Here is a 13,213-nt window from a genome sequence, read left to right as displayed (position 1 = left end):
CAGGCCAATATGTTATCCTCAACCAATGTGGTCCAACCTTGTTTCATAACCTGCAAGGTACCTTACCAAAGACCTTCTGAGAGTCCAGCAGCCACAGTGGGGGAGAATAAACAGTTGACATTTCAGGCCAAGATTCTTTCTTGGGATTTCCAGCATCTCTTATGGTAACTCACACAAAATACTGGAGGAGTTCATCGTTAGGCAACATCTATGGAAAGGAATAAACAGTACATATTTTGGGCCAAGACCCTTCATCAGGTCATCTTGTATTACAGAATCTTGTGTTCTTCTGAAGGTCCAAATACACTACAGCTCCTGCATAGCTTTTATCTGTTTTACTTGTCGTTACTGCTCAGAATTGTGAGAAAGGGAAGAAGTGTTTAGTCATGATAATCTGGTTATTTGGTCGTGTGGTTGACACAAAAGCTGTTTCAGGCAATTGGAGTGCGTCAACATTGCCAGTGGCCACAGAGCATCATGTATATGAGTAAAGTGGTCAGGTGTGTGGCCAGAGATGGTGCTGGTTTGTCAGGAATGTGATTAGGTCTGTGGGCAGAGCCAAGAAAATGCCATAAACAAGGAATAGTTCAGGTTCAGGAACTGGACATCAGAACAATTGCAGATCTGGGTGGGATACTTACTGAAGTAGGTGAGAAGTGAGGAAAGAGGAAGTAGCTAATGGGTCCTGGGCATCTTTGTTGATAACTGAACAGCAATAGTTCATCAGGATTCCCTGACAGCCTGAAAGCATGTTTAAAAGACTCAACTTTGAATCCCTTGGTCCCCCACAGTTGCTGGAGTAGATATTTTGGTTCACTAGGTTTGCTAGTGCTATTGGGGAGGGTTTAAACTAGATTTGCAGGGGGATGGGAACCAGAGTGCCAGAGCAGATAACAGACTGGGGGTGAAAATAAATTATGTTAAAAGTTCATGCAAAGTTGAAAATGCGTGTGGTTGTGTGTGGTGGTAGTAATTTTCTGAGGTGTGTCTATTTCAATGCGCAAAGTATTGTGGGGAAGGCAGACAAACTGAGGGCATGGTTTGACACATGGAATTATGACATTGTAGCCTTTAGTGAAACTTGGCTACAGGAGGGGCAGGACTGTCAGCTTAATGTTCCAGGGTTCCAATGTTTCAGACGTGATAGAGGCAGAGGGATGAAGGGTTGGGGGGACGGGTTGGTTGCTAGTCAGGGAAATTGTTACAGCAGTGCTCAGGCAGGACAGGAAAGCTGAGAAACAGGAAAGGTATGACCACATTAATGGGGTTGTATTATAGACCACCCAATAGTCAGCAAGAATTGAAGGAGCAAATCTGCAGAGAGATAGCAGACAACTGCAGGAAACATAAAGTTGTGATAGTAGGGGGATTTTAATTTTCCACATATTGATTTGGACTCCCATACTGTTAAAGGTCTAGATGGGTTAGAGTTTGTAAAATGTGTTCAGGAAAGTTTTCTAAATCAATATATAGAGGTACCAACTAGAGAGGATGCAATAATAGATCTCCGATTAGGAAATGAGTTAGGACAGGTGACAGAAGTGTGTGTAGGGGAACACTTTGGTTTCAGTGATCATAACACCATTAGTTTCAACTTGATCATGGATAAAGATAGATCTGGTCCTCGGGTTGAGGTTCTAAACTGGAAAAAGGCCAATTTTGAAGAAATGAAAAGGGATCTAAAAAGTGTGGATTGGGACAGGTTGTCCTCTGGCAAGGATGTGATTGGTAAGTGGGAGGCCTTCAAAGGAGATATTTTGAGAGTGCAGAGTTCGTGGGTTCCTGTCAGGGTTAAAGGCAAAGTGAATAAGAAACTGGCAAGGAGTCTAAGGAAATAAGGCAAACAAGTAGGGAGGTCATGGAACCTATACAGATTGAAGAGGAGGAGGTGCTTGCTGTCTTGAGGCAAATCAGAGTAGATAAATCCCCAGGACCTGACTGGGTATTCCCTCGGACCTTGAAGGAGACTAGTGTTGAAATTGCAGGGGCCCTGGCAGATATATCTAAAATGTCAGTATCCACGGGTGAGGTGCCGGAGGATTGGAGGATAGCTCATGTTGTTCCGTTGTTTAAAAAAGGCTCTAAAGTTAATCCGGGAAATTATAGACCGGTAAGTTTGACATCAGTAGTAGGCAAATTATTGGAAAGAGTACTAAGAGATAGGATCTACAAGTATTTGGATAGACAGGGTCTTATTAGGGAGAGTCAACACGGCTTTGTGGGTGGTAGGTCATGTTTAACAAATCTATTAGAGTTTTTCGAGGAGGTTACCAGGAAAGTGGATGAAGGGAAGGCAGTGTATGTTGTATACATGGACTTCAGTAAGGCCTTTGACAAGGTCCCGCATGGGAGGTTAGTTAGGAAGATTCAGTCACTAGGTATACATGGTGAGGTAGTAAATTGGATTAGACATTGACTCAATGGGAGAAGCCAGAGAGTGGTAGTGGAGGATTGCTTCTCTTAGTGGAGACCTGTGACTGCTGGTGTGCCACAGGGATCAGTGCTGGGTCCATTGTCATTTGTCATCTAAATCAATAGATCTGGATGATAATGTGGTAAATTGGATCAGCACATTTGCTGATGATACAAAGATTGGAGGTGTAGTGGACAGTGAAGAAGATTTTCAATGCTTGCAGAGGGATTTGGACCAGCTGGAAAAATGGGCTGAAAAATGGCAGATGGAGTTTAACAGACAAGTGTGAGGTATTGCACTTTGGAAGGACAAACCAAGGTAGAACATACAAGGTAAATGGTAGGACACCAAGGAGTGCAGTAGAACAGAGGGATCTGGGAATACAGATACATAATTCCCTAAAAGTGGCGTCACAGGTAGATAGGGTTGTAATGAGAGCTTTTGGCACATTGGCCTTTATATTGAATATTAGAGTTGGAATGTTATGATGAAGTTGTATAAAACATTGGTGAGACCGAATTTGGAGTATTGTGTGCAGTTTTGGTCACCTAATTACAGGAAGCATATTAAGGTTGAAGGAGTGCCGAGAAGGTTTACGAGGATGTTGCCGGGACTTGAGAAACTGAGTTACAGAGAAAGGTTGAATAGGTTAGGACTTTATTCCCTGGAGCGTAGAAGAATGAGGGGAGATTTGATAGAGGTATATAAAATTATGATGAGTATAGATAGAGTGAATGCAAGCAGGCTTTCACCACTGAGGCTAGGGGAGAAAAAAAACAGAAGACATGGGTTAAGGGTGAAAAGGGAAAAGTTTAAAGGGAACATTGGGGTGGCTTCTTCACACAGAGAGTGGTGGGAGTGTGGAATGAGCTGCCAGTTGAAGTGGTGAATGCAGGCTCACTTTTAACATTTAAGAAAAACTTGGACAGGTACATGGATGAAAGGGGTTTGGAGGGATATGGTCTAGGTGCAGGTCAGTGAGAGAGAGGGAGAGGGGGGGAGAGAGATAGAGAGCAGATTACTTGAAGTGTTGATGTAATCAATTCTGCAGAACAAGCAATCTGAATAAACCGTCTTCTGAAAACAGTTTTATTGTAGATCAGGTGATGGAAAATGGGCCTGGGAGGTTTCTGAAGATTTGAGTTACATGGGATTTTTGAATGAATGTGCTTATGTGATCAATAACATAAAACATTCTTTCATTGTAGAGCCTTGAAGTTTTGAAGTCTCCTTGAAGTTTGCATGATTGTGCATTAAACCATATAATCTGTTTGACACTTGAATGTAGGTCATACTTTGTTTTTTAACATTTAACACGTGAATTATCTGTAAAATGTAAAACATGGCATCAGATTTTACTGATGTGCTGAAGAAGAGAGACAGAAAGAGATAGGGACAGTGAGAGAGTGAGGCAGAAGGCCAGAGAAAAATGCAGGGATAAAGCAACACAGGGAGACCGGCAGACAGACGGAAAGCTGCACATAATGATAAAGTAGTAAAGAAGGCAAATGGCATGCTTTTATTAATCAGCATTCAGTTGAAGAATCAGGAAAGTATGTTGCAGATTTATAAAACTCTAATTAGGCTGCATGTGGAGTATTGCATTCAATTCTGATTGACCCTTTATAGGGAGGATGGGGAGGTTTTGGAGACGAGGTAGAAGAGGTTTATCAGGACGCTGCATAGAGTAGAGGGGTTTGTTGTAGAAACATAGAAATCCTACAGCACACTACAGGCCCTTCAGCCCACAAAGCTGTGCTGAACATGTCCCTACCTTAGAAATTGTAAGGAGGGGTTAAACAAATTAGGCTGTTTTCTCTGGAGCCATGGGGCTGAGGGGAGACCTAATGGAAGTTTACAAGATTATGGGGAGGTATAGAAATAGTAGATAACCAACATTTTTTTTCAAGGGTCGAAATGTCTAATGCAGAGGGCCGTTCATTTAAGGTGCATTTACCATGCATTACAGGTATATTCAAAGGAGATGCATTATACAGGACAAGTTTTTTACACAGAGCGGTGTTTTGCTTGGGTTACACATCAGGGGTGGTCGTGCAGGTAAATACTATAGAGGCACTGAAGATGTTAGTAGATAGGCACATGGGTGTGCAGAGAATAGAGAGCTATGGATATTGTGTAGGCAGCGGGGATTAGCTTAGTTAGCAATTTAATTACTAGCGAACAGAATTTGGCACAACATTGTGGGCTGAAGAGCCTACTCCGGTGCTGTAAGTTTACATCTTAATGTGAGACAGAGAGAAAGAATGATGCAGAGAGGGGCAGAGGGTGAAAATGAGGTAGAGAGTCTGAAAGAGAAACAGAAGCAGAGACAGAGAAAAGGGAAGAGATAGAAATTAGAGATAGTTTAGATTTTATTAAACATATGTCAGGAAGAATAAGTCCTATATTCTAGGATACAGGATTTGTTTAAGCATAAGATTTTGTCATATAATCATAAATCAATGTGGAGGACTTAACTTTTAAGGGCAGTGACAACTCATGAAGCTCTACCTTTTCTTGTTCTTTAGCATGACTGTTAAAGATTTATTTCTCAAAAGAATGAACCTTTTTTAAGTTACACTGTTATTTGCAAATTTCATAAAGAAAGCAACAGCCTGGTTAGTATCTGTTGTTTTTTAATGTTGTCTGAATTAGCATTTCAAGAAACAGATCCCTAATTTTCACAATGTTCATGTAGAATTCCAGTTAACATTTTCTGATTCTATAGTACTTTAAAAAAACTTGGTTATAATTTAGTTATAGATAAGAACGTTGTTTTTTTCCCCTTTTGCATGCAAGAAAGTACATCTATTTAGTACCAGTTGGAACATGTAGTAAAGCACGGTTTAATTTGATTACTATGCTTTGACCCAGCACTGATCCCTGCAGCACTCCACTAGTCACAGGCCTCCTGTCAGAGAGGCAACCATCGACTGCTACTCTCTGGCTTCTCCTGCAAAGCCAATGTCTAATGCAGGGGTTCCCAACCTGGGGTGCTCACACCCCCAGGGGGTGCGACAAAGAGTGGCTTGAGTCCTTGAGTGACAAGTCATGAGTCATCACTCAGCCAGCTGCCAGTGTGCCTTGAGAAGTGGTACTAACGTTTGTCCCAAGCACACTCCAGTCTCCCGCTGCCCGAGTCAGTGTTGAGGATTCTCATCAGTGTTACCTGGGAGTTGCACCTCAGAGTTGAGGAGTCTATCAGTGTTAGCTAGAAGGTTACATCTCAGAGTTAAAAACCATCTCATAATGCCAAAATTTTTATACATCCCAAATCAACCATCGAGTAATGACTTCGCGTTAAAACCAAACCTGCAGACAGTAGGTAAATTATTCAGTTATAAAATTTTAAAAAGCCTCATTTTGATAAAAAGCAGCTGAAGTCATTCATTCGTATTTGTCTCAATGCATTAAAGAAGTTTTTGAATTTCAAAGGTTTTTTTTCTCTTAAAAGGTTTTTCTCTTGAAGCGTTGATAATTTTGAATTGTGTTAGTTGAGGAATCATGTTTAGCACCGAGGACTTTGAATCGTGTGATGGGAGTTCATAGCTCCAGTAATCTTTGGAAATAGGTGCGTAAATTCAATAGAGAGTAGCCTAATAATTTGCGTCGTGTTCCCGTAGCATTTCCACCTGACGATTTATCTTGGCATAACCGCAGATAATATCGTAATATAATATTCGAAAACATATTTCTAGAGATACTTTGCTATAGGCATGTCTGGTTGAGTAAAGCGGTCGTCCCTGAGTTAGTCAGATAGTTTTTCTCATATTAGCTCATATTTTCCTCTTTACCCTTAACCCTTCATCATGTCAAAAAGAAGGAAATGGAGTGATGACTATGTGTGCTTTGGTTTCACTTGTACAACAGGAAATGATGGCTTGCAAAAACCCCAGTGCATTATTTGTAGCGTTGTGATTTCCAACTCAAACCTGAAGCCATCCAAGCTTCAAGAGCACTTCAGGAACAAGCATGGTGGAGCTGATGTTGAAGGACATGATGTTGGGTCATTGAAAATCAAAACAGCTCGTTTTGATTCACAAGGAACTCTTCCAAAATTAGGTTTCATTTCTGTTACAAAACCACTACTTCTTGCTTCATACCAAGTGGCATATAAAGTGGCCAAATCCAAGAAGCCCCATACAATTACGGAAGATCTCATCAAGCCATGTGCACTAGAAATGGCAACAATTATCCTGGGCAAAGAAGCAAGAAAAAAATTTGAACAGTTGTCCCTATCAAATAATGTCATTCACAACCGAATCAGTGATTTGAGTGAAGATATTTTGGACCAAGTCATCTCAGATGTCAGAGCTAGTCCTCTTAAAATCTCTATTCAGTTGGCTGAGTCAACTGATGTCTCCAGTTGTAGCCAACTCATCACATTAGTGAGGTATGTCAATGATGGTGCTGTGAAGGAAGATTTCCTGTTTTGTAAAGATCTGAAAACAAACGCAACTACAAAGGATGTGATGCAGCTGGTGAAAGACTTCTTTGCCAAACATGATTTAGATATCAAAGTCACTGGTTCTGTGTGCACTGACGGGGCACCTGCAATGCTTGGAAATAAATCTGGCTTTTCTGCATTGATGAAAAAGGAGATTCCAGACTTGCAAGTTACCCATTGTTTTCTTCATCGGCATGCTTTGGCATCAAAAACATTGCCTCCAAGTTTGAAGAAAGTCCTTGTTACTTGTGTGAAGATCATCAACTGGATCAGGGGCGTGCTTTGAACCATCGCATCTTCAAATCATTTTGTGAGGATCTGGGAAGTGAGCATTCAGTTTTGCTTTTCCACGCAGAAGTCAGTTGATTATCACAAGGACAAGCTTTAACCTGCTTCTTTGAACTACGGGAAGAAATCAAAGTTTTTCTGGAGGAGCGTGAATGCGATCTGGTTGGGGTAATGGAATCACAAGAATTCACCCAAATACTGGCTTACTTAGCTGACATTTTCACTCCTATGAATGAGCCAAGTGTTTCTCTTCAAGTAAAAGGGATAAACATATTGAAGGCTTGTGGAAAGTTGAATGCCTTCAAAGAAAAGTTACGTCTTTGGCATTGAAGGATTGAAACAGGCAGTCTCTCAAATATTCCTTCACTAGAAGAGATGGTTGATGATGCTGGATCCATAACTCCTACTGTGCGTGAAGAAATTGTGGCTCATTTGGAAATGCTGTCAGAATCGTTTGATGGATATTTTGCTGCTGGAGACCTGAAGATTTCAGAAGAATGGATCATGAATCCATATTCCTACAATTTAGAGAACATGTCAGATGATGAAGAGCTGAAGGAAGATCTTATTGATTTGCGGACAAATCGAGCTCTTGAAATGCCATTTGAAAGCAAGACTTTGGAGGAGTTTTGGTGTGCAGCACTGGATGTGTTCCCAAGACTTTGTGAAAGAGCACTCCATGTCCTCATTCCATTTGCAACAACATACTAGTGTGAATCTGGATTCAGTTCTCTTTTGTCAATCAAGACAAAATCTAGGAATCGCCTGAATCCACAGGCAGACCTGCGGATCGCAGTCAGCAAGAAAGTTCCACGTTTTGACGAAATCATAAATGAGAAGCAGGAGCAAAGAAGAAATTGAATTTTATATTCACAATTGGGATTGATTTTACTGTTTACAATTTTTTCTGAATAAATTAGAATCTGATTGCCCAATTTATATTTGCATTTTATGCACTGAGTTAAAAGCTTATTTTTTTAAGTTCAATTTGTTCACCCGCAGTATTGTATGTGGTTCAATTTGTGGTTCAAAAATTAGAAATTAGACTTCTTCATCTTCAAATGTGATATTACTTTTGTAGGGGGTGCGAACATTAATCAAACATTTCCTAGGGGTGTAGGGCATAGAAAATGTTGGGAACCACTGGTCTAATGCAATGTACTATCTCAGCTTGAATGCCAAGCAACTAAACCTTCTTGACCAACCTCCCATGCAGGACCTCATCAAATCTCTTGCTGAAGTCCATATAGTCAACATCCAATCCATTGCTTTCATCAGCTTTCCAGTTAACTTCCTTGAAAAACTCTATAAGATTGATTCGACATGACCTACCACACACAAAAAGACAAGTGGACCATCCCTAATCATCCCATATCTATCCAAATACTCATATATCCAGTCCCTTAGAATACCTTCCAATAACTTTCCCACTACAGATGTCAGGCTCACCAGTCCATAATTTCCTGGTTTGTTCTTAGAGCCTTTCTTAAATAGTGGAACAACATTAGCTATCCTGCAATCCTCTGGTACCTCACTTGTTGCCAAGGATGATTTAAATATCTCTGCTAGAGCCTTGCAATTTCTGCACTTGCGTCCCACCTTACCAGGCTGTGGGGATCTATCCACGTGATTTGCCTCAGGACGGCAAATCACCTCCTCTGTAATCTGTACAGAGTCTTGGACCTCACTGGCGTTTTGCCTCACTCTGTGTCAGTCTCCTGAGTAAATTCAGTAGCAAAAAATCCACTTAAGATCTCCCCCTTTTCTTTTAGTTCCACAGATAGTTCCGGTCTGAAAAAGGATCTAATGCTTTCCCGAAATATTTGATGAATAAACTCTTCTCGGGCTTCCAGCCAGGTACAGGTATTGATCTTAACCGACATTTCAATTACAAGCTCTGCCACCTTCATCAGGGATGATGCTTGGGCATGTCTAGTCCAGCGGTATTTATACCCCCATCGTCCATCCCTCCTGATAAGGTAGTCCTCATCTAATCCAGTTTCCGCTGTCCCACCTTGTTTCCAATTGAATTCCATCTCCTACTTAGAGTGAAGTCTTCATCTTTGTTAAAATTCTTTTCCTCTTTTATTTCAATGGCTTCCTTCACCAGGTGGTCCCAAAAGCCACTGGCATGGCACAATAGTTTTGTGCCGTCAAAGTCAATCCTATGGCCATTGTGAATTCAGTGTTCTGCTACCACTGAAGTGGATACACCTCCTGTGTTCCCTGATTCAGGTTTCCACCGTGCATCCCATCTGGCTGATATACAGGGAATCCTGGAAACACCGGCTGTTCTGAGTCCCAGGTCATTTTTGGGCTGTATAGGCTGCGATTTGAGCTTCCTTACAGGTTTGTGGATGGTATTAATCTGGTATTTTATTCAGGATTGCGGCAATCCTTCCAGAAAATGAGGGAATATAGGGAAGTCAGGCAGTAGCGACAGGTTCCTCTTCGTTGTTAGGTTCCAAGGTTTTTCCATCGGCCCTTTTAAGGGCCCAATTGATTTCCTTCACCTTGTAGCCATTCTGTAAGAATGCTGTGCGTAATTGTCTTATTTCCTGGTGGAGACTCTCCAGGTCTGAAATAGCTTTTGCATGGTTAATCAAATTTGAAAGAACTGCTCTATGGTTCTAAGAGTCCTTGAAAGTGAGTCCATAGGTTGAGAATTGGTTTAGTGCTGGGGTGAGTGAAGCTATCCCCTTTCGTTCAAATCTTGACAGTTGAGAGGAGATATCTGTTCCTGAACCTGGTGGTGTGGGACCTGAGGCTGCAGTGAGAAAAGAGTATGGCATGATTAGTGAGGTCCTTGATAATGGATGCTGCTTTCCTGCAACAGTGCACCTTGCAGATGTGCTCAGTGATTGGGAGGGCTTTACCTGTGATGGACTAGGCTGCATCGATTATGTTTTGCGGGATTTTCCATTCAAGGGCCTTGGTATTTCTATACCAAGCTGTGATGCAACCAAGCAGTATACTCTCCAAAACGCATCTACAGAAGTTTGTCAAAGTTTTAGATGACTTACCAAATCTTTGAAAATTCCTAAGAATGTAGAGCCTCTCTTATGCCTTCTTCATAATGGCACTTATGTGCTGGACCCAAGAAAGATCCTCTGAAATGATATCGCCAAGGAATTTAAAATTGCTGACCCTCTCCACGTCTGATCCCCTGATGAGGACTGGCTCATCGACCTCAAGTTTCCTCCTCCTGTAGTTAATAATCATCTCTTTGGTTTTGCTGACATTGAGTGAGGTGTTGTTTTCGTGGCATGATTCAGCCAAATTTTCGATCTTCTCCCTATATGCTGATTCACCGCCGCCGTCGATTCAGTCAACAACAGTGGTGTCATCGGCAAACCTAGATATGGCATTAGAGCTGTACTCAGCCTCACAGTTTTGAGTATCAAGTGAATAGAGCAGGGGGCTAAGCACACAACCTTGTGGTGTACTGGTGTTGATGGAGATTGGAGATTGTGGAGGAGATGCTGCCAATCCAAAACTGACTGAGGTCTGCAAGTGAGGAAATCAAAGATCCAATTGCACAAAGAAATATTGAGGCCAAGGTTTTGAAATGTTTTGATTAGTTTTGAGGTGACAGTGTTGAATGCCAAGTTGTAGTCAATGAAGAGCTTTCTGATGTATGTATCTTCACTGTCCAGATGTTCCAGGGTTGAGTGGAGAGCCAGTGAAATAACCTGTTTAATGGTAGGCAAATTAGAGCGAATTCAAGTCACTCATGCAGGATTTCATATATTTCGTCACCAACCTCTCAAAGCACTTCATCACAGTGGATGTAAATGCTACTGGATGATCATCATTGAGGCAGGTTACCATGTTCTTCTTGGGCACTGGTATAATTGAAGCAGGTGGTTACTTCAGACTGCCAAAGCAAGAGTTTAAAGCTATCAGTGAACACTCCAGCCAGTTGATCGACACAGGTCTTCATTACTCAGCCAGGTATACTGTCTAGGCCAGATGCTTTCTGTGGATTCACCATTGCACTCACCTCTGCCTCAGAGACTTAAATCACAGAGTTTGCAGGGGCTGTGGAAGCTTGTGAAGGTGCATCCATGTTTTGTCAGTCAAAGGCATTGAGCTTCTCTGGGAGTGAGATCTGGTTGTCACAGATGTCACTTAGTTTCACTTTGTAAGAGATGATAGCATTGAAGCCCTGCCACAGATGTCGAGCATCCTTCTGTAATTCAAGTTTGGTCCAGAATTGCCACTTTGCATGTGAGATGGCTTTCTGGTGGTCGTATCTGGACCTCTTGTATTTTATTTGGTCCACAGACCAGAACACCACTGATTTGGCCCTCAGCAGATTGCAGGTCTCAAGGTTCATCCAGGGCTCCTGGTTGGAGAAGACTCTGAATGATTTTTTGGAGACACAGTCATTCACAATGGATCTTATAAAGTCCTTGACAACCGTGGTGTATTAGTTCAGATCCTCTAATGGATCCTTGAACATGGTCCAGTCCATCGACTCAAAGCAATCCTGTAGCCACTCCTCAGCGACCATCTCTTTGTTGTTCTTATCTCTGCAGCTTTGCTCTTTAGCCTCTGTATGTTTGCAGGTAGGAGGACAGCCAGATGATCAGATTTACCAAAATGCCATCTAGGGATGGAGCAATAGGCACCCCTTTGGTTATCACCAGTACAGTGAAATGTTGATTATATTAACAACCAACACAACCAAGGATGTGCTGGAGGCAGCCCGCAAGTGTCACCACACATTCTGGTGTCAACATAGAATATCCACGATGCTCAGCAGAACAACACAGAACACAACAGGTGACAAAACATCAGCAAAACAAGCCCCTTTTCTTCCTCACCCCAGGACAGGCAATCGATTTTGCCCTCCATCCTCCAGTGGACTCATGGATTCACAGACGTTTGGTCTTTGAATTCCCCAGTGGACTCGCAGAGGCTTGTAAACTTGGTCGACTTCTAGACTTTCGATCAATCTTTGGGCTTCAATCCAGACTTCTGATCAACCTTTGGGCTTCGATCTTTGGTATTGACCCAGGACCCACCAGTGATGACAAGTAAGGACCCTGGATGAGGACCCGAACTCCAGGCCTTGAACACTGGACTCACCTATAATGGGACCCAAACACTAGGCCTCAAACTCCAGTCTCACCTACTTGCGCATCTTAGGAGCCAGTGGCCTTCATCCATCCGCCCAAGCACTCTGATAGTGGAACTTGATGATGACTCACTGACCTGGTGAGGGGCAAGGGGAGCCATCAACCCTCATCCTCACTGATCTGCCTGCCCGATGTCCGACCACATCCACATCGGTGGCCTTCAAACACAGAACGGAGGCTTAGACTATGGCCAGTCCTCCAATACCCCCACATCCCTGTAGCTAAACCTTAACCTGACTTCTAACTCCCCCTCTCTGTCCCCAAAACCATCCCTACAAAATCTAAAAAACCTACTAAACAACTCAGTCTGAGCTACAACTTGACAAGAGACTATCATCTTGGATGACTATCCAGGGAATTGTCCAGCCCTGATTATTTCTCATCGGCTCAATATTTATTGGTATATTGGTATTTGTTATGTATTGGAAATCCAGGCTGGTTTCTGTGATGTGCTAACCTGTGTGCACAACTCTTAGCCAAATATCCATGGAAATGGAAAGACATGAATCAGGAGCCGAATTATTGAAATCATACTCCACGAAACAGTTTACTGAAACATAATTGCCCCAACATGCATTAAGACATTAGATTCCCTCACCTGACCTATACACATAGTCTAGCATGATATTTTCAGTAATTATCAGTCCCTAATAAATTATTTTAAAAATCTGGGAGATATTGGAATAGATTTTAAGGCCTGGTTTATTTACACTTCTGATTCTAATGCAATTTGAGCTGCACTTTGACAACAAAGCACTGATTGTTTTCAAATTATGTTTAGCTTTTCAGCCTTCAGCATGGAAAATATGACATTGAATTATGTAAAAAAAAAGATTTTTTTTTATTTAAGTACCATGTTTTCATCACAGAGAAAGCACAAGCCCATAATTTTACTTCCAACCTTTGTCTTTAGCTGGATGG

The sequence above is a fragment of the Hypanus sabinus genome, chromosome X1 (genome assembly GCF_030144855.1).
Source record: "Hypanus sabinus isolate sHypSab1 chromosome X1, sHypSab1.hap1, whole genome shotgun sequence".
Lineage (NCBI taxonomy): Eukaryota > Metazoa > Chordata > Chondrichthyes > Myliobatiformes > Dasyatidae > Hypanus > Hypanus sabinus.
This window is presented reverse-complemented; position numbering follows the sequence as displayed.